Here is a 19,873-nt window from a genome sequence, read left to right as displayed (position 1 = left end):
AACATATAAATATAACAGATTTTTGTTCTTTTAATCAGCTAATTATTGATATATGTGTTGTATAATTTTCTGTGTGTTGGTTAATGCAATGTGATGGTTGTCTAGATCGATGCCTTTAACTGGACTGTTTTTGCTTTTTGGATGGGGTTACATCAGACCTAGTAACAATTGTGCAATTTTACATGCATATTACACATTAAAAGGACAGGTCACCAATTCTGTCATCAATTACTCATGCTCAGTCATCTTTGAAACACAAATGAAGATATTTTTAATGAAACCTGATAGATTTATCTCCCTGTTTAGGCTGTAATTTATAAACATTGATCAGCACACATACATTGAGCACATTACATGGATAATTCACCCAAAAATTTAAATTAGCCCATGATTTACTCACCCTCAAGTCATCCTAGGTGTAGCCAATATGACATTCTTCTTTCAGACGATTACAATCGGAGTTATATTAAAAAATGTCCTGGCTCTTCCAAGCTTTAAAATGGCAGTGAATGGCTGTTTTTTAAGTCCAAAAAGTGCAACTGTCCATCATAAAAGTGCCCCACACAGCTCCGGGGGATTAATAAAGGCCTTCTGAAGCGAATCGATGAGTTTGTGTTATAAATATTCATATTTAACACGTTACAAAGTAAAATTCTAGCTTCCCGCCAAACGGCCATATGCAGTCCGCTTACGCCTGAAGCGCAACTTACGCAACTTGTGACGTCGTAAGTAGCGTAGGGGGTCGTGGCGTAGTGTAAATATCAGCAGTACGTCACATTACTCACATATACTGCGCTTTAGACTTAAGTGGAATCCGCACGTTTGTTTGGCCTGAAGCGAGTTTTTTTACTTAATAAGGTTTTAAATATGGATATTTTTATTACACAAACGCTTCGCTTCAGAAGGTCTTTATTAACCCCCCGGAGCCGTGTGGAGTATTTTTATCATGGACAGATGCACTTTTATGGACAGAAACAGCCCTTCACTGCCCTTATAAAGCTTGGAAGAGCCAGGACATTTTTTAATATAACTCTGATTGTATTCGTCTGAAAGAAGAATGTTATATGCACCTAGGATGGGTGAGTAAATCATGGGCTAATTTTCATTTTTGGGTGAACTATCCCTTTAAATATGGTAAGTTCAACCATGCAACCTTGACATGTGAAAACATTCCTCATTGGCTCATTTGAGCTTCTTATTTCTTTATTGTATTTGCTGTGCTCAATGTGTTGATCAATATTATATGACAATAAAAGACTAAATTAAAACTCATAGATAAATAAATTCATAGACAGTGGTGTATAACGAACTTACAAATACTTTGTTTCTATACTTATACAGTTTTGTATATTTGTACTTTACTCGAACATTAAAATGTCTTCTTTTAATTTACTACATATGTAAATTGAGAAAATTGATACTTTTACTCCGATACATTTGTCCAGACTTTTTCGTAACATTTGCAGCTGCAAAGTGGAAAAAATAACGGAAAGCAATCTTTGTCGATTTCCATTTCGCAAATGATTCTTTTGATCAGTTCGGTTCCTTTGAATTTGTCAAACTTGTAGAGGTGTGAATTATTCGCAAATCCTGAATCTGAATCTAAATTATGATTTTTTTATTTTATTTTGGAAGTCACTGGGGTTCAGTGTTGTTTTGGACCCCGTTCGCTTTCATTGTATGGAAATAATGTTTTTTCCTCCGAAAGTAGTATCTTTAGTGTTCTGCAGAAAAAGAAATTCATACAGGTTTAGAACAACATGAAGGTTAGTAAATTATGAGAGAATTATGATGAACACAAGTCTTGGGTTTGTAACGTCATGGTGAGTAAATTATGCCAGAATTTTAATTTACTATATGGGTGATCTAACAAAATATACTATTACAAACACTGAAGAGTAGGCTACACCCTGCAGGCCATCCGATTTATTTGATAATAGAAACTATTCCATTCAGCTGCTTTGGCATCTTGTTTTCACGATTTAGGTCTATACTGTATATGAAAGCCAGTAAGTGCCAGAATGTTCAAATAGCATTTGAGCGTGGGTTCTGACTTAAGTTTTCTTTTTTCCCTTTAATACCGCATTCAAGTTTTGCAAGTAAATGCCTGCTGCTATGATTGGGATTGTATATTAAAATACACATGTGGAAGTGTTCTGACAACAACTTCTGCTGTTGAAAATTGGTTACCAGTGAAATTCAGCCGTACAGTACATGTTTGAACCAGAGTCTGATCCCGGCCGAATTAGAAGAAATAACTTGCGCCTCAAAGACCAAGGCTGCTCCAGTTTGCGACAGCGTGGTAATTAATCATCTTTATTTATATTTATTCCTTATGTATTTGTGAGGTAGCTATTACATTATTAGCGTTTAACCGAAGACGTTACAAAAAGGTGTTTATCTTGTTATTATAGTTAAAGCATTTGTCAACTGTGAAACATTTAAATGTGTATTACATATGCTTTATAAGTCTTGGTTGTGGCAAGCAAAGTTTAAGTAGCTTACTTGGAAATGACCACAGTTATGGTTGATAAAGGATAATTTACGGTGTTTTGTGTAAATTAATTATGAATAAATGTACCATCGTTGGCTCTCATCGTTCACCATTTGCAGTAAAGTAAAACAAATATACCTTTTTCAATTACACTGTGTCGTGTTTTAAATGAAATGAAAAAGATGTTCTGAATAGCTTTTACTCTGTTGGTGCATCTGTGTTGCGATCTGGAACTTTAAAAATAAAGTTCTTCCATGCTTTCCTAATGTTAGGATCACGAGGAAGGCAATGCAAAGTCTCTTTTCCCACAATTTGGCACTGCAAAATCTCTTGGTTTGTTGCTTGAGTAATCGTGTGTTTGCATCATTCTTGTATTTACTCACCTCTTACTACATGCGCAAATCGTTGGGCTGGGCTAATGAGGCAATGACGTAGAAGTAGGCATTGATTTTCTTCTGCAGAGGCGATCTTTCGTTGCACTATGACATCATACTGAGACAAAATATGAAACAAACCGTTTTGGCAGCTTGGTTTCAATAAAAGCAGTTTTTGGACTTACAAGGAAGTTTTGAGTTCTGAAACTTACAGGATGTTTTTTTTATAGTGCAGTGACCTTCTTATATGTCAAAAGATCAAGGAATATTAGATTTCTCAATTCATGATCCCTTTGACAAATTCCAATAAATGGACAAAAAGGTCTGGACTCCTTTTACTTACTTTTATTTAACAAGATACTTGCTGCAGAGGGAATTGATCATGAACCTCATGGCCGCCACTTTCAATGGCCGGCCGACTTCATGGACGCATTCCATTCTATCTTGCGTCATTTTGCTATCATTCATAGTTTCCTATACAGTGTTAATACCCCCGGACTGAGGCGGGGTTGTGACACTATAGACCCAAGCCTGGACACCACAGTTCAGCCAGTGGAAATCCCTGCAGTTCATTCATTCAACTATTATGTACATTGAGTTAGTGACTGATAAGGGATGATTATGGGTGCTGTGGTCAGAGCGATCTGTCCTAGTGCTTAATAATACCACGTTTCACTGGATCAGGCTGTCCTGTGCATCATGAACTAAAGTTTTATGCAACTCATCATTGGTGTGCTTACATCTTTCTTCCTGGCTTGTGTTGCATGTTTTTTTTTTTTTACTTCAGTACTGGATGAACTGTTTCTTGCATGTCCTGGAAGTTTAAGAGGGATTGCATTTCCCCAACCCTACTCAAATGTTTTTGTTCTTAACTAGACTGAAATGTTCCCATCTTTAGGATCAACATTTAGTCATCATACGGTTGTCATGGTGAGTTTGACCCAGAATTAGTATTGCTGTGATTATTATTCTGCTGCATGGAGCTTCACAGACTGTCTTTTGCAGTCATGTTGTGTTGGAATTACTGTAATTACAAGATACCAACTCAGCGATTCTACTTGTAGGAAACGTCCTTGGATTTGTTACTGTGGCAACAATCATAACACCAACATGGATCTATGTGTCACTTGGTTGTTAATGACAACAAATTATTTAACCACTATGTTAATTCACTTCTATATGTGTGCACAAATTGTTTAAGAACAAAGCAAGCTCACAATTACCATTAACTATAATCAAATGATGTATCAAACAGAAGGAACCAACTGTGGATGCCTTTGCCCTTTTGCTTCTGTTACGACACTGTCAAGGAGAGAAATAGACAAGCTTTCCAAGTTGTAATTATGAATCCATTGAAGACCTGAATGGTTCTTAGTCGGAAAACACATAATTATAGTAATTTAGATGATGTGAACAATCAGTTAATGTCTACAGTAGTTAAAATTTATATTTAAAATTTACTCCATGCAAAACTGCTTACCCAATACTGTATTTATGTAATCAAAATGGATGTGAAGTTAGCTAAAAAAATAAACTGTCTGCACACTTAAATCCTTTAAGCAAATTTAATCACCAAGCTTTCGGTCAAACGACCATCCTCAGGGCATACAGACAATGAATGTAGCAATCAACTTAACTGTGTTCAAACACATCAGGACAATCAACAGTGATTACCACACCTGTGAAATCCAGGTAGGAGAGTTGTAGTCCAATGGTGGGAGTTGTAGTTTTTCTTTAACCTACTCAACATACTGAGTTATCTAGGTAATTTACACATTTACTCCCCATAATGAAAATTCCCACTACAAGAAACAAACATAAATACAAATATACATAAATACAGGCACATATATATACATACATACATACATACATACATACATGCTGCATAAGTGCATGGAAACTGCAAGGACATCAGTAAAACCTTCATAAACTGCAGTATTCAAGACTTATAAAAACAGTACAGCTGTGACTATAGCATGACACTCATGTCGAAGTCCACATTTAAACCTTTGGGATGTAAGTGACTTGTTAGCTCGTCAACAAAAACTGTTAAATTTCGATTCAACCCACATTTATTTATTTTTTACCGCTTTTCCCAATACATATCGTTTCAAAGCAGCTTTACAGAAAATGCATGTGTCTTCATTACAATGTCTGTTATCAGAGGTGACTGTGTCCAAGTAATGTATTTCAGATATACAAATCATGCAATTAGCTAACATCTTGTATTAATTTTAGGCAGAAACATAGAGCTCATTGAAGTAATTATTACAAGTTGTGAACATATTGATTACAATAGACAATATAGAAAATGTAGCATTGGTGCATGTTGATTCAGAGTTTGCGCCATCTGAGGTCCTTGCAGGGCTTGGAGTCATCTCTATTTACATGTGTTGGGTTATTTGAAGTTAAGAGGCTGGATCCAAACTGGAGCTGACATGTTACCTCAGGATGGGCATCCCGAGATAAAACAGAAAAGCAAATGGAAAATAATTAGTGTAGCTGCTGTTCATAACAAGAGTACAAGGTTATGAGATGTATTTTGTTAATGCTTGACTAAAGAGATGTGTCTTTACTAATCTAGTTTTAAACTGGGATTGGTTCTCTGAGTCCCGAACATCGAAGGCTATTCCAGAGTTTAGGAGCCAAATGTGAAAACGCTCTTCCTCCTTTAGTAGACTTAGATATCCTAGGTACTAGCAAAAGTCCAGAGTTGTATGACCTTAAAGAGCTTGATGGGCGACAGAAAATCGGTTAAATAGTTATAGGTCAGTAGCAATACTTTGTAATCAATAAGGAACTTAGGTAACCAGAGTTCAGAGATGATACATTTAATACATTTATCAAAAAATAAAATAATTGTCTTGACCTGGTAAGAACTCTAGCAGCTGTATTTTGGACTAACTGTAGGATGCAGGACAACCAACCTAGTAGTGCATTACAGTAATCCAGTCTAAAGGTCATGAATGCATGAACAAACTTTTCTGCTTTTCTTTTTTGAACAAACACATGTAATATGATTTTCGAAAGACAAGTTGCTGTCAAATATATCTCCCAGGTCTTTAACTGTAGAGGATGAAATAACAGTACATCCTTCTAAATGCTAAATGTATTCTAAGAGATTCTGTGTTCAGGTTTTTGGTCCAGTAAGTAATACCTCAGTCTTATCTGAATACCCTAAATGCCCTCTCAAAACAAAAAAATCCTTTTATGCAGTACTGCATTTTACTGCACAGGAAGCCCTTTTCCTCCCTTAACTCGATGTTCATTGCCGAAATTAAAGAGCGAACAAACTTAGCCCACCCATACAGCAAACATGTGCACAACTAGAAGAGCTTCAGTCCCATTCTTTATTCAGATTGCATAAGAGCCTGTTCCTCGTTGTCCAATGAATCTCTCATCCAATTAGTGATTGTCCATGTTTCCAAAAGCTTTTCTCCCTGGTTGCCCATTCAGCCATCTGATGACATGACGCTTTCTTATAGCGTCCTCTGCGCAGTCACTCCAAAATAATGGAGTTGCCCATTAATAAAGAAATCAGGATGAGCAACTGAGGTGTGACCGTTGTGCTGTCGACCAGTGCCTCATTTAGAAGATTCACATGAAAATCATGGGCATACTGAATTACTTACCATCTTCATAACATTTTATAATTCAGCGCTGGTTCTTGATAATCTTTTGCTAATGTTATTGCTTGTCAAGATTTATGAATAAATTAACACATTCCCTTGATTAATTCCCAAGGAGTTGCAGGAACTTCCATTGCTATGAAGGTAACTCGACTCCCACTTGACCTTTATCAGGTCACTAAGCCCTGGGTCCAAGATTATTGGCCCCTGCAACTTGTCTTGTGTTAATTGTATAAAAAGGATACAATATTCTTTTTTTTTTTACAGTGAAGAGAATCTCCCTTACTATCTTGTTCTCTCAAAGGCTATATTAACAAAGCAGCAGAATATTGTTGTCATATCCACTGTATATGTGGTTGTCAATCCCAAACACTGATTGTGAGAGTAAAATGAAGCCAGACATCACTGCTCTGTTGCAATAGCAAAGCGTGTTTGTTTTGAGAGATTAAGTTGGCAAACAGCCCAATTTTTGTTCTCTTAGTATTTCTGTCTTTAATAACCTGCATGTATGTACAAGCATCATGACACAGAGCTCGTTCTTTGGGACTGAGTAGAGATCTGATATCTAGGGCTGTCAAAAAGGTTATTTTAGAAAATTTCAGCTTCTCCTTCAAGAGATATAGGGCCCTATTTTAACGATCTGAAACGCAAGTGTCAAAGCGCAAAGCGCAAGTAACTTTGTGGGCGGGTCTTGGCGCTGTTGCTATTTTCCCGACGGTATAAATGACTCTTGCGCCCAGCGCAAATCTAAAAGGGGTTGGTCTGAAGTAGCTTCATTATTCATAGATGTGGTGTGGGCGTAACGTGAAATAAACCAATCAGAGCGTCATCTCACATTCCCTTTAAGAGCAGGCGCGCTTTTTCCTTGGCGTATTGCTATTATAACGGCGGATTTGCCAGGCGCGCGCCAAGAGCGGTTCACAGCCGAGGAGAGCAACGCTCTCGTCACGGCCGTAAAAGAGAGAGAAGTGACATTCGGGATGGAGAAACACACCCAAATTAGCTTCGGTTAAACAGGCATATAATAATGTGGGTAAATGTGTAAGCTAGATGTATGCTTTTATAATAAACTATCTATCTATCTATCTATCTATCTATCTATCTATCTATCTATCTATCTATCTATCTATCTATCAATCTATCAATCTATCAATCTATCTATCTATCTATCTATCTATCTATCTATCTATCTATCTATCTATCTATCTATCTATCTATCTATCTATCTATCTATCTATCTATCGTTTGTAATAATATGATTTGCAAAAATGAAAACTGCTGCTTCCTATATTAGAGAATCAAAGTGTATGCGCATTGTGCACGCTATACATTATGGTCAAGCATGCGCCCTTAAAATAGCATAATGAACAACGCGCAACGTGCCACTGACTTTAGACTAGGTTTTTTCTGGCCAGTGGCGCAATTGTTTTATGGAACAGTAAAATAGCACCAGGGATTGTTTGCGCCGGAACACGCCTCCTTTTTTGCGCTGAACCGCCCAGGGAGCGCAAGTTCATTCCCTAGTTTAGCGACGTGCTTCTGTGGAGGGAAAAGCGCGCTTTGCGCGGTTGCAAAATAGGAATGAAACATGCGTCGGTGTACAAAGTCAATTGCGCTGGGTGCAAGATAGGGCCCATAGTGGTGTTTGGGGGTGAGTACATCTGCAGCTTTAAATAATGTCTCCTATATGTTTCTTTAAAAAAAAAATTTGTTTCTGCCATGTCATATAATCATGGATATGAAACGTGTGAAAGACAGGTACTAGATCAGAGCAATAAAGCAACTGACCCCGATTTGGAATCAAAATTTAAAAATGTGCCTCAAGTAAAAAAAAAAAAAGGAAATAAGGACTCACTACGATCAAATGTAGTCCTGATGGAACAGGGAAGTTCTCCACAATTCCCTAATTTTCACATCAAATAATATACGAGTCATGCCAGTGTCTTGTATCCCTAGTCCACATTCAAATATTAGTTTAGTATATAACTTAAGCTTTAGTGTTAAATCCAAATTTTTAGGTAGAGTTCCAGCTATGTACAAACTATTGAGCGAACTGGTCAAGTTGTGTGACAGTGTGTATATGTATGCACTTAAACTTTGCTGGTGATTGCATTTTGAGTAAGTAGTTAGTTTGTGAGATTTAGCACATGTATTATTCTTGAAAATGTCACTTTTTACATTTTATTTAACTGTAAATTTTGAATTAATATACATGTATAATATAAGTTTAGTTGTTTTGTTTTAATTTTTAATACATAGTTTTTATTCAGTTAACGTCACATTTCTATCTGCTTATAAAGATATATATTTTATTTTTATTGTTTTATTTAAAACTAACATATTCATTTATTTATTTATTTATTTATTTATTTCAAACATGTTTGCTAGCTTTTGTCCTATAGTTTTTAAAGATAATAAATTGGTCTTTACACTACATATGTCTGCATTTGCTTCTCAGCATTCTATTTAAATTCAATTAATGAGTTTAGTACGACTGGAAAAGCCAAAGGTAAACCCTCCTCCTCTTCCAATTACGCAAGGGTTTTTTGGAGAAAATGAATAGCTGAAAAAGCATGTATGCCCGATTCAAATCTTGAATTGAGACACAGCTTTTTGCAACTTTCACTTGAAAACGAATGGTATCTTAGAGAAGGGTTGAAACTAAACTCTGAAGGAAAGGCAGATATCCAGCCTCAGGATTGTCGTCAGATAAACTGTTCTCGGCAGCAGACCAGTACATGTATTGCTCAACATGCTGTATCTTCGTAACTATCTGAAGACAAACTGTTTTCTTGGTCCCAGCGATCTTGTGGAACAATGTTTTTTCTACAGTAAGAATCTTCTTTACACCTTGCATCTTTTCCTCGATCTGTATGGGTTTTCCCTGATGCAAGGAAGCATCCCTAAAACAACAGGCTACACTGTGGGGCAGTTTGATGTGCTGAGTTAGGTTTGGCTAGGTTCAACCCAACACTTCTTAGAAGTTTTCATCTTCATGTATAAGAAAGATTTATGGAATGTGTGTGTCATTCTTGATTGATGCTCCTATTTCCCCTGTAATGGAGAACTGTAAGCCCTATTGAACTTCTAGATGCCTCTTTGTGGCCTTTCTTTCAATGACTAGGCTATTCTTTCTTGGACACACAGCTTTGGATTGCCCAGTTCTGGATAGATTCACAGTCATTGCACATTAGTCCCAATGAACTTTGTATATAATTTTACTGGTTTTGCTGAAGGATATTGTTTTATGACTGCTTGAAAAATGTTACTGGGTCTTGTTGGTTGACATGTGGTTTACTTTAGGCATTCTTACAGTCAAGAACAGACTGTTCATTTGAGTTCAAGTCCAGGCTGAGACCTGCATAGGTCCATGACATTATGAAAATATGGCATTGGTCTCAGGCTCAAGACTGAATATGTTTTTGGACTCCAACTACAACACTGGTTTTAGGTGTCTTAAAGGGTAAAAGACTTATATGTGGTCATGCATTTTTTGTAACATTATGTAACATTTTGCACATTATGTAATTATGTAATTATACAGCACTTTTTAGTTAATGCGTTTCAAATATGCTTTAATATGTCTAATACATCACAATCATACTGTACATCATATTACATATTTCAAGTCCAAGGTTCACACGCATTATAAGGGTCCAAAATGAACACCTGCTAAGCACCAAATGTAAAGGTAAGAACAAATTGGCTTTGACAAGTAAATAAAATGAGTTACTGGTCAGTTGGGTAACTGATCAAAATAATATATGGTTTAAATCAGATTGTAAGATTGATTGGCTGACCCTCCCTGATGTAATCAAGCTTAAATTCCATGTTGCAATGTGGAATATTCCATGCATTAAAGCCAGAATGAAAAAAAAAAGCAAATAAATAAATACAAGCACTGCTTTTTTGTTTTTGACAGGCACATCTCCCTTTCGTATAGGAACTTTGACACTGCATCATGGCGTTGACACTATGGGAAAGCTTCCACTTGACCCGTTGTCTGAAGTATGTGTATACACATGCCAATTCAATTGGCTGAACATATGGAGTTAAGACGTGGCACAGTGTGCTAAGTAAGCACCCTCAAACGCAAGCAAGAGCACACATATTGGTGAAAAAGATTTGGCAAACGCTCCAATGCATATTTGTGTTTGCGCTCTGCGGCCGGTTACATAAACATAGCCATAATGTTAAGACAGTGTCTTAAGTTCTAGTATGACGGTGACCTACTAGCAATTAGTCAGGGGCAGTCAGTCTTAGTTTTCGGTATCAAAGTAGGCTTATCTACGTTTTTATGTAACTGATTTAAAAAAGCTATGAACCGTATTAAAGAAAATAAATTGATGTTTAACTTGTAAGACGAGTCTTAGAGGTTTATGCAACCGGTAGTTGGAGAACGTCAAATGTATCTATTTACAACGTGTTTTTGCTGCGGTGAGCAAAGTAGCCAATCACAGACATAGTTGTTGATCTCTTGAACGCAATGGCCAATCAGTGGTATTTAAGTTTAAGTCAGAATCCACTCGCCGCTCAAAACGGCAGAATTTTTATTCAGTGCTGAGATATGCAGGCTTACGAAACCTCTCATTAACAGAGTGTAGACACTTCTTTGATTACAGTATAACGGAACTTTGTGAGATTGCGATGAACTGACAAAGCGACAGCGTTTTAGTGAAGGGAACTGTCTTGGCTCACTTTTCAGGTTACAGCCTATATAATAAATTGATTAAAAATGTTTTTTCTTGCTGTTAAGAGGACCAACGGCCAATTGCATGCTTCAAATTTCAGAATTGATATCTACATATAAATGCTGGATTCACTCTGCACATGACAGAAATATATAGCAAAATATTTTTGATATTGTATTCCAATTATTGGTAAAAATTATGACTTGTAAACAGGGTTTGAAATTAACACCAGCCAACCCGTCAAATGCGGGTAAAAATTAACTTTGGCCGGTAACGAGAAGATGAGAATGTATGAGGTAGGGAGGAGATTGTTGGATGATATATATAAATATGACTGCTATATATATATATATATATATATATATATATGTATATATATATATATATATACAGTATGTATATATGTAAATGTATATATATATATACAGTATATATATATATATATATATATGACTGCTACAACAAACACTGTTGGTATTTGAAAGTTGAGCTGCAGCTCATTGGCCGCTGATGCAACAGCAACCAATCAGCTGTGCTATGTAGATAACAAAAGTGATCGCTACCAAATGAGTTAAGGACCTATCAGCTTGCGCCATCTGGAGTCTCATGCCAGAACTTGGTATTAATATTAGGAAATATTATTACAATTTAAAATAACTTTTTTTTATTTTAATATATTAAAATGTATTTTATGTATAACATATAAATATTATAATATAAATATTATAATATAATATAAATAAACATATACAAATTTATTCCTGTGATGGAAAGGCTGAATTTTCATGTTTCAATGTTCATTCACACTGCCAGTGATTTTCCGGAATCTGTGAGTGCGTTCACACACATCCCACAAAGACACGTGACGTCAGGATGTGATGACTCCTGTCAGATGTCAGTTCTGGTGATAACAGGGCGCGTTCCGGGACTGATCCCGGCAATGTTAGTAGGTCTCCATCCCGGCATCGATCCCGGCATCAATCCCAGGACGTGTTTGCGTTCACACAGAAGGCACTCTAGCAATTTTACGGCAATTTCCCGTGATCAGCGCGCTGTGTGAAGGGGGTTTATGCTACATTTTGCAGCTCTTGACCAGCTGATGGAGGCAGGCTCATGTCATATTTGATGGTGTGAGTGACAAAATTACACAGTGCAGTTGGAAATATTTATGGCTGGTAATTTTCTAATTTATCCACGATTTTAAGACATAGGATAGGCCTGGTTTCACAGACAGGGCTTAGACTAAGCCAGGATTAGGCTTTAGTTTAATTAGGACATTTAAGTAGCTTTTCTAAACGTGCATTAGAGAAAAAAAAAAACATTACTGGTATGCATCTTGAGACAAAACAGTGGCACTGACATATTTTAAGATATGTCAGTGCAAGTTGCTTTCAGTTAAAACAGATCAAACATGTATTTTAGTCTAGGACTAAGCTTAAGCCTTGTCTGTGAAACCGGAACCTACTGAAATCCTTCTCAGCTTCTGTTTAGTTCTTTGATTACAATTAACCATTTTAATTCTTGTCCAATCAGAAACTAAAGATTAAAAACCCAGAGATTAGTGTTGGTAAGGGTTCCGTTGCTCCTGACCTCTGCTCATTTAATCTGCAATGGGAGGAGTCAGAGAGGAAAGGGTGTGGGAAACAGCTTATAAATATTCATGACTTGCTGCATTTGGAAGGCCCCTTTCCTTCTGGACACACAGCTGGACAGAGCAGCTTACATTCCAGCATCCCTCCCAACCAGTCACTCTCTCTCTTTCTCATCCTTGCTATCTCTCTCTTTCTCACTTTTTATTGCTGTCCTATTTTCAGCTTGTCTCTCTCATCTCTGCACTTTGCCCTACAAATCAATGCATACCATTTTGCGGCTCTCCTCCCAGTACTTTATGTGGAAAGAATGTACTCCCAGCATTCCTGAGGAGATGGTGCATTTTGGCTAATGGTCTCCAGAGTATTCCTAGGATGTTGCATGGTAATGTTGGAGTTGGCCAGAACTGAGATTATTTCTCAATGATGTTTATATATTTAAAATGATGAGAGTTGAATGTAGAGTTGATCAAGTTTTCAATTTACATGTCTACAAACAAAGGTAAAACAATGGGAAAATGTTTCCGTTACAATCAAAAATTGTACAGTACCTGTACAGTAACCAGCTGTAAATGAAATAAATGAAATGTTAATTTATTAATAATCATTTTAATATTATAATAAGGTTGATCTTACATTACCGTTCAAAAGTTTGGGGTCAGAAAGATTTTTTAAGGTTTTTGAAAGAAGTCTTTAATGCTCTTATACTTTTTAACAGTACTGTATGTCTATCTGTACTGTATGTCTACTGTGTGTCTATCTGTTTTGCGAAATGATAAGTCATTTTATGGTTGTCTGTGGGTTTGGGATCATTTTTAGACTGAACAGCTAAGTAAAAACCACACTATGATTGGTAACTTCAGTGAGGTGCGTGTGTACCCCATGGCTATGTGTTTTTATACTGGATGGACTATAAATATCCCACATATTTTCATGAGTGCCCCATTTAGAAAGAAAGATTTTTTGTAGCCTGTAGAATGCAAGGAATTTATGAGGGGTGCAAAAGCACTAAATAAGTTTGAAAGTCAACATACAGTGTATCCCAGTAGATCCCAACAGAAGTGGTTACTGCAATGAGCCTAATTTCCACCTTTCTCTTTATCAGTATTCCCTATTACGGTTATGTATTCCATGCATTTTGGCCTAATTTCTGAAATTTGTGAAAAGGTTCACTTTACACTCATGTTAAGTGGCTGTGTGTATTTAAAAACTGCCTTTGTGGCACTCAAGTGCCACATTCCTTTTCACTGTGTGTTTTCTCCCTAGTGCGATGAATCTCTGTGCATATTTTAGGGAATAGTTGTGATGTTTTGTGAATTAAAGGATTTAGTGTTCTGTTTCTGCTCCATGTCATGGATGAATACAAGCGATGAGATTTATTTTATAGTGTGAGAACTGAGTATTACTGAGAGACATGCTGTGAATGTGCAGATGTGTTCGGGAAGAGTTGAGTTGAGTCTCAGCCAGGATCTCTCACTCTCTCTGTAGATTTAGATTGCGTAATATGGCATGTCGCCTCCCTCCCTCCCCTGCTTCCCGCTGACAGCCTTGCATTACACAGTGGTTTTATGGACTCTGACAACCACACAAAGAAGTTAGAACTCTTTCTGGAGCTGAAGATAGCCCTTGTGGAACTGTGCTCCCAATCTGAAGTTAGATCTACTAGTGCAGATGATATTTCTGCCATGATATTTCACCAAATACAGTTTTTTTTGTTCGCTTTGGTACTATTTTCACAAGTTAGGTGTACATTTTCCAAACTCTTAGTGCTAATATCACAACAGATCATCAAAAGTGCACTTTTTTCAAACATTTCATTATGTTTTCAATCGTATAAGTACAATACACAAAATCACAAAGTATCCTTTCCACAACACAAAATAAGTGTTTCATCTACATAAATGTTTCATTCACAAACTGCCTTTCATAAAGCTCTTACTACCAAACTTTTGATTTGCATCTCTTCTTGTTCAGTTTAATACATTTGTCTATTATTTAATCCAACTGATCTTAATGGTTAATCAATGAATCATTTGGTACACCTATAGATTTCACCTATAGATACCTATAGATAGTGTGAGAGAGAGAAAGATACAGAGAAATTTGCCATTTGTGAAAATACTGTAAAGCAGAATAGAGTATAAGGGAGAGGAAACAGTCAATGATTGTAAAACATCAGATTGATCAGAGATGCATCAGTAGAAGGGAGACAGACGGCATCAAATACAGCATTTTACATTACAGTATGTATGCCATGTGATACTGTAAACATGGTAGAAACATGGTAGTTAGATTACTGTAACTCAACCTTCATCTGTAAAGGTCCACTACAGTACATTCAGTCAAATAGTCAAAATCATTTACTGTATTCATTGCCAGCAAACTCTGTTCTAGCACAGAACATCATGGCTGTGCTTCATCACACCTTTTGATAACACACTGGATAGATACTATTACAAACATTATGGATAAAATTACATAAGTTAGGTTATGCACGTGCATTTTCTAATGTGGCATAGCCTGTATTACTGTAATTAATTCAGCAACAACAGTGATTTGAAACATGTTTCTTGCATTGTTTGCTGTTGAATGAGCTGATTGTTAAAAGTACTAAATTGAAAGAAGATCATACTGTTGTGTTTCTGTGATTAAACCAAATGTTCTCATTACATATTACAATAATCTTGTGTTTGAAACACTGATTATGTGGACTGAAAACATGTGCAACTGACTGAAAGCATTACATCAGATTTTGAAAGAATGACTAGCTGTGTTACAAGTGTGATCAGTTTGGATTTTTGTACTAAGAGTTTTGAAAATGTACACCTTACTTGTGAAAATAGTACCAAAGCGAATAAAAAAAACTGTAATATAGATCTCAGTCATGAATGCAGATTTAACTGTCTGCCATTTCATTCCTTAAAGCCATTAGTTATACATGAACATTTCTCAGATGAAGTATTACAGAAAGATTTGATTTTAAATCTTTGTATAAAATAAGACAGAATAAAATGCAGAACATGTCCACAACTAGTTTAAAATAGTTTTCTTGAAGTTAGACGAACGAATAGATAGATAGACAGACAGACAGACAGACAGACAGACAGACAGATATAGATAGATAGATAGATAGATAGATAGATAGATAGATAGATAGATAGATAGATAGATAGATAGATAGATAGATAGATAGATAGATAGATAGATAGATAGATAGATAGATAGATAGATAGATAGATAGATAGATAGATAGATAGATTAGTTTCAAGGCTTAATGTCCCATTGTAATTGCATGAAGAAGAGTGACAAGTGTTTAGAAAATCTCCTTTTGTGTTCCTTGGAAGAATTAAAAGTCATAGAGGTTTGGAACAATATGAGGGTGAGTAAAGGCTGTCAAAATATTATTTTGCTAAAGAGGAGATCTTTACAGAGAACTTTTGGTACTGTTTCAATAAAGATTTACTTTAAATAGCTGGTGGCTGGTGGAGATCCCAAAGGCTTGGCCTTTGCCTTTGCTTCAGGGCTAATCACTGCTAGACATTAAAGCTCTCCTTTTACTGTGTAAGCACACATGAACTTCTTGCCACAATACTCAACAAACCTATCATGCCGTCATAGCTCACAGTACAATTCAGCTTTTGTGCTAGGACAATCTGTATAACAAATAAACAAGCCACACACAGAGCGCCGTAGGGGTCAAGGCGGGTTTTATATCCCTCTTTACATTCTTCACTGACTCTATTTCTTCCACGCTCCATAATGCCTAAAATCATAGATAATAGGATGAATAGCAGTAGCATAAGCACTGCAGTTTCCAACTGAAATTATTACTAGTGGCAGTAAAACATCAGTAACTTGTATTCCTTTTTTATGATTAGAAGGGCATATTAATAAAGAATCTTTGCATGGTTCCTTGCACAGTACTATGTTATGACCTCAAAACTCTTAGTGCATGATTTGTAAACTACCGCATTTTTATGTTTGCATAACATAACCAGCTCCATACAGTATGTATGGATTTTCAGACATAGTTAACATGTTCAGTAGCTCAGCTGGTACAGTGCTACACTTGCGATGTGCAGCGCTCAGGTACATTGACAAAAGTTTATTGAACCAGCGTTTCGATGATAAGCCTTTATCAAGGTACCTTGACAAGGTGTGCAGTTGTATACCTTTTTCATAGAGATTTCTTCCCTAACTTGGACTTCCTAAAGCTGTGCGTTTACTTGAATACCTTGTTAAAAAAAAAATACAAAAGATAGATTTGTGGTCTTCATTTTTTCCCACCCTTCATAAATGAGTTTTGAGGCAAGTTTGAGAATCTTTTTCTCATACAATGTTCTGTATGATTGATTGGTGATTTGTTTGATTGAACTGAGATAGGAAAGAGTCACTCTGTTCTTTTTCTTATGGGGGTACAATGAATGAAACAAAAATAAAAGAAATCTTAAAGGGTTGGTTCACCATTTATTAATTATAATTGTTTACTCACACCCATGTTGTTCCAAAACTTCAATTCAGTTTTGGAACACAAATGAAGATATTCTTAATATTCTCCACCTCATTTTGGTCCATCCATTGAAAGTCCATGCAAGCAAAATTTACGTGCTTCAAAAAGTTCATAAAGACATCGCAAAAATAAAACCGTTTGAATCAAAAAGTTTAATCCAAGTCTTCTGAAGAGACGTGATCACTTTATATGATAAACTGATTTCATGAACAACACACCAAGCAAACACATTTGACCATCCTTTAACCATATTTGATGTGCTCTGTGTGTTAAATTTGTGTTGATGAATGTTTTTATGTGAATAGAAGCCTAAATTTAAATCAGTTCATCATATTTAAAGTGACCGTGCCTCTTCAGAAGACTTGGATTAAACCGCTTGTTTGACATAGATTACTTTTAAAATGTCTTTATGGACATTTTGAAGCATGAACGTTTTTCCTGAGTTGACTTTCAATGAAAAAATAATAAGAATAGCTTAATTTGTGTGTCAAAGAGTAATAAAAAAAAGTCTTATGAGTTTGGAATGACATGGGGTGAGGGTGAGTAATTGATGGGTGAACTATCCCTGTAAGGAGTCTAAATATATGACTTTTGGTGAGTGGTGACAGCACCAATATACTTAATTGTGTATGACAATTCAGTATCAGGTTCAATATTCCCTCATTCATAATTTCACATTTTTTATTTGTAGTTTCTACCTCATATTAAAAAATACTTTTCTCCCTTTCTTGGAAATCAAAAGTCCATTGCAGACAGACCTCTGTTCCTCAACTTGCGTCTCTCTTTCGCATAAAAAGAACTAAAACTAAAGGGGCCCTCACTATTCTTTCAGAGACAGATCCCTGCTGAGGTGTTGCTGGCTCCCCACTTCTCCTTTTTAGCTCTATGGCTGACTGAACCAGAGGCATTGAGAGATTGAGGAGTGCAATGCAGTGCTCAGCAAGCTTCTGAATACTGATTCTGAGTCAGACACATTGAATGAATTTAGATACCAAAAGAGTAGCTGTCGGACCTGCGTGGCCCAGAGGTCAATCACATGATTAACGGTGATGACATCATCCCCTGGGGCTGCCCACTCTTTTGTTGCAGGATTGGACACTGTGAAACGTGCAGACCTGACTCCATTATGTAATCCCAGGGGCTGCGAATTGGGCCTCTAAAATCAGCCCAAACTGCTGGGAAACTTAAAGTTCCCCTTTTAAAGTAACTTTTTTTTCTTTTTTGTAAATTAACAAACTTTAAATATTTGGCAAGTACATCATTAATCCATCTTCTAAAACATGTTTTTGCCTTTCCCTGAATCACTATGGTAAGCCTATAATAATGATTTATATTTTAGAGTGGTCTTGATACATTTCACAAGAAACGTCTTGGTTACATATGTAACCCTCAGGGAACGGAGACGTTACGTCAGTGACGACGAATGGGGTTTCGCTTAGAACTACTCGCTTACAACTCTTCTGATTATTCTTTTCACTCCTCTATCAGAAATCTTGCGAAGAGCACTCACTGGTCGAGGCAAATTTATGGTGAAATTATTGTCTTTCCACTTCCGTATAATGGCCCCGAAAGTGCTCACTGGACCATTCAGAAGCTTAGAATGGCGCCTATAACCAATGCCAACATTATGTTTTGCAACAATTAGGTTGCGAAGGTCTTGAGACAGCTCTTTGCTTTTACCCATCATGAGATGTGTCTTGTGTGACACCTTGGCAGTGAGACCTTTTTGTAGGCCATCATTTGGGACTGAACCAGCTGTTATTAATTTCCACTGACAGGGGGCTGTATTGCTTTTTAATTACTGTAAGTTTTCAGCAGTTGTCTTGGCTTTCCATGCCTTTTTGCGCCTCTCTTTCTTCATGTGTTCAATACTTTTTCCCTGTGTCATTTCACATTATTACACATAGCTTAATTTCTGAACTTATTTTTGTTTGTTTCTTTGTATGTATGGCTTACTTGGGTTGTTACCAACATCTGGTGAAAATTTCATGTCAATAGCACCTTTGGAAATATATTTACTGAGAAAAATGATCACGTGTTCAATACTTATTTCCCCCGCTGTAACTATAATAACATTTATAACCTGAGAAAATGCAATGCATTTTCTGCGTCAGATGCAACTGTTTTAATCATGGACAAAACACAATTCTCCGACATTTGATTTTGGAAAAATGTTAATAATATAATGACACACACAAGTGTCATGCAGCCATGAACCATGAATGCAACACACGCAACCATGAATGGCTTTAAAAGTAAACAACAATATTTTTTTAACTCAATTCATTGATTAATCGGGAGCCTGTTAAGAGATTGGAGTTGTATGGTCCCTCTACTTAGTATTTGTTAATTGTGGCCACAGCTTTTTGAACATATTGTAACCTCAATAAAGTTTACTGACAGGTTGAATGTACAGGAAATCATTATAATAATCCAGTTGCAAACTTTTTCAAGATAATTTCTTGATAAAACTGATTGCAGTTTTGCAATCCTTCTTAACTGAAAGAAACAATTTTTAGCACCTCATTTATTTGACGGTCAAATTTGAGGTCTGCCAAAATTACAAAAATAAAATTACACGTA

The 19,873-nt window shown here is 36.3% G+C and overlaps 1 protein-coding gene across 2 annotated transcripts in view; it reads left to right on the top strand.

Annotated features, from left to right (window-relative positions):
* grb10b (growth factor receptor-bound protein 10b) overlaps window positions 1-19,873 on the top strand; it is a 131,228-nt gene that overhangs the window by 3,951 nt on the left and 107,404 nt on the right. The window lies entirely within an intron of this gene.

This window comes from Scardinius erythrophthalmus, assembly GCF_964197995.2.
Source record: "Scardinius erythrophthalmus genome assembly, chromosome: 16".
Classification (NCBI taxonomy): Eukaryota; Metazoa; Chordata; class Actinopteri; order Cypriniformes; family Leuciscidae; genus Scardinius; species Scardinius erythrophthalmus.
Note: the sequence above shows the minus strand (reverse complement) of the source record. Positions and strands in the feature narration are given on the sequence as shown.